At 44.4% G+C, this 3,316-nt stretch overlaps 1 protein-coding gene across 8 annotated transcripts in view; it reads left to right on the top strand.

Moving 5' to 3' along the window:
- KIT (KIT proto-oncogene, receptor tyrosine kinase) overlaps positions 1-3,316 on the top strand; it is an 87,709-nt gene that overhangs the window by 23,991 nt on the left and 60,402 nt on the right. The window lies entirely within an intron of this gene.

Here is a 3,316-nt window from a genome sequence, read left to right as displayed (position 1 = left end):
AGAGGAGCCACTGGTTCTGCAAGTGGGGGCCTGGACCAGTGGCAGCAGCATCACCTGGGACTTGTCAGAAATGCGCTCTCCCACCCCATCCCAGACCTACTGAAATTGGAAACTGTGGGCCCAGCAGCAATCCATTTTAACAAAAGCTCTCCAGGTAACTCTGGTGTAGGCTAAAGTTTGAGGACCACTGGTCTAGAAAGTAAAAAGTTCAGGGCTTTGTCACAGCACTGGGCAGTGATAGTTAAAAAGTTAAAGCTCCTGTGGTCCCTTGGGTGTCAGACGAGGGTGCAATTCTCAGTTCTCCTTCTGTTGCACTAAAAAGATAGATATGAGTTTCAGTTAGTCCAGACAGGAAAACAGACAGTTGCAGTACTGTGGGACAGACAGTGCCTCACTCAGTAGAGGCTGCAAGGGGCCTTCAGAAAACGTGCATATGCATGGGAGACAGGACAGGTAGTAGAGGTGGCATTTAAAAAGGACAAATAAGTTAAAACCTTTCAGAAACTTCAGTGCCCTTAAACTGAAGTCTGTGTGTGCAGATCCCATTCAAGGCCTCCAGGGTCTCCCTTTGACCTCTGTTTTGCACACAGTACCTGCCTCCTTCTTTGCTCTCAGTGCTTTCTTACTCTTTAAAGGTGTTTCTGTTCCTTCCAGCACTGCCAGGGGCACCAGTTTCCTCCTGGTCTCCTCATGCACTGCTGATCCCAGCTCACATGTTGCCTTTGCAATCTTTTTTGACCCCCAGGGTAGGTCAGGTCAGCTCTCATTTTACAGTGTACTTCTTTATACTCATCACATTGTAATTATATAATTGTATACTTACTAGTTTATTGCTCACTGGGGGAGCTAAATATAAATTCTCTGTGGGGGAGGGACCTTGGCTAGTTCACTGCTCCCCAAGGGCCCAGAACATAGCAAGCATTCAGGAAATACCTTTAGATGAATAAATGAATGGTGGTAGTGGGGGCAGGCCATGGGGCTGGTTAATGTATGCAATTTTGATACAGGCGTCCTCTGATGAGTTTTATTTATGCAAACAGTTGCCACCACCATGTAATCCTACCACTGAAGGTGAGTCCCTTGCACAGTGGCAGTAGAACCTCATAACTTGGTTCTACTTTGGGGTCTGGCCTCTGGGACAACCAAGAGAAGTTTGTGAATATTACTATTCCAAGCATATGGGAAAGGAGAGAAATCCTTTTGGAGATGTTCATAATACCTGGGCCAGAAGCCAGCAGCCAGAGTGGTAAAGGTGGCACCTGGGAAGTTGTCCCTTCCCCTGTCGGGGCTTCCAAGAAGAGTTGCCTGCTTTGCTCACAAAGTTGATGTTGGGGCAACATAGTTCTTCCTACCTACTTCCAAATCTATTTAATAGAAGAACTTAGATGCATGTTTTGCTTTACTTTAGGCAGTTTGTCTTGGCCTGGATAAAGCTAGGGTTTTTCATTCCTGTTCTAGGTAGGATTAGCCTCTCAGAGGCAGCAGCTTCAAGCTGGGGTGTTGGGGAGGGGCATATGTCTGAAGACACTAAGTAAGCCTTGCTGATATTTAATAGAAGTATTGCCAATAGAATACATGTGTAATTTATAAAACTATGTATATTTTGAGTAGGAGCTCAGATTTTTAAAAACAAATTTTTTTTTTTTAATTTACGCATGCCCCGGACTCAATTTTTTTTTTTTTTTTTAGCTGAGCCATCCTGCTACCTGTTGGCAGCTCAGGGGCTGCTCAGCTCGGGCCGGGACTCGAACCCCTGTTGCTCAGAGCTCAATCTCTTGAGTGAGCTCTTAACTAACTGAGCCACTCAGCCGGCCCCTCAATTTTTTTCTTTCTTTTTTTAAAATATAATTTATTTATTTGTATTTATTAATTTTTTTTAAAGGTTTTATTGGGGAATTGGGAAGGGAAACAGGGTTGGGGAATTGGGGGAAGAGGAACATTGTGTTCTTCCAGGACCCATCAGCTCCAAGTCAAGTTGTTGTCCTTAAATCTTAGTTGTGGAGGGCGCAAGCTCAGCTCCCAAGTCCAGTCACCACTATCAATCTAGTTGCAGGGGGGCACAGCCCACCATACCTTCTGGGAGTTGAATTGGCAACCTTGTTTTTTAGAGCACACGCTCTCACCAGCTGAGCCGTCCAGCTGCCTGTTGGCAGCTCAGCGGCAGCTCAGCTCAGGCGCAGATCACTGGCCCATGTGGGAATCGAACTGGCAACCCTGTTGCTCAGCGCTCGTACTCTTTTTTTTTTTTTTTAAGCCTAGCCATCCTGCCACCTGTTGGCAACTCAGAGGCAGCTCAGCTCAGGCTGGAAATCAAACCGGCGACCTTGTTACTCAGAGCTCACACTCTTGAGCGAGCTCTTAACCAACTGCGCCACCTGGCTGGCCCTCAGATTTTTTTTTTTTAAAGATAGGAATTTCAAGGCCTAGAGGGGAAATAGGCTGAAATATTTATGAGAATCTTGCTTTTAATAGAGGAATTGTAAATTCCTGTTGATTAATTTGTAAATTAGTTGAGTATTGTTTCTCTTTTCTTCTTTTTTTTTTAATATTTGAGGCTCAACATACTCTCTTATACCTATTATAAACTCCTGTTAGATTAAGTGGATGTAATAAACACAGTGAGTTTTGGAACAAAAGACATAAACACAATTTCTCACTCACTGTCAGAACAGCCATAATCTGCTGAGCTGTCCAGGAGTTTTGATAGTATGAATGGCTATAATTTTATGTTTTGGTGCCTATGTCCTTTATTTTATTTATCTTTATCAGATACCACTTTCCTTCATAACTTCAATTCATTCCACAAACCCGCCCCCCGCCCCCCCCTTCCGGCCTACCCTGGCTCTCAGAGTGACTCCAATACTTTCTCTGGTACTCTCTTGTCTTCCTTTGTTGCTGTCAAGCACAGTAATTACAACAGACATAGTTACAAGACCATTTATTGAGTGCAAGACACATAAAGGATTTACAGATGATGTAAGAATCCTGAAGTATTTTACTCCCAATTTATAGATGTCAAAACTGAGTTTTAGAGAGGTTAAGTAACTTCCCCCAAAGTCTCACATAGCTTGGATTGGAATCAATGGTTTTCTGGCTCCAAACTCCACGCCTATTTTCATTTTATTCCTGTTGCTGCAGGAGCACCGTCATTAGTAGTCTTGGAACTTGACTTTAAAAAATTGCTGAATGGGCCGGCCGAGAGGCGTGATGATTAAGCACTAGCTTGGGACACCAGAGGGCCCCGGTTCGGATCCCACAGATGAGGGCCAGTGACACTGCCCTCCACAGCTAAGATGCTGAACAACAGCTCAACCTG

Source organism: Hipposideros armiger, unplaced genomic scaffold, assembly GCF_001890085.2.
Source record: "Hipposideros armiger isolate ML-2016 unplaced genomic scaffold, ASM189008v1 scaffold_53, whole genome shotgun sequence".
Lineage (NCBI taxonomy): Eukaryota > Metazoa > Chordata > Mammalia > Chiroptera > Hipposideridae > Hipposideros > Hipposideros armiger.
Note: the sequence above shows the minus strand (reverse complement) of the source record. Positions and strands in the feature narration are given on the sequence as shown.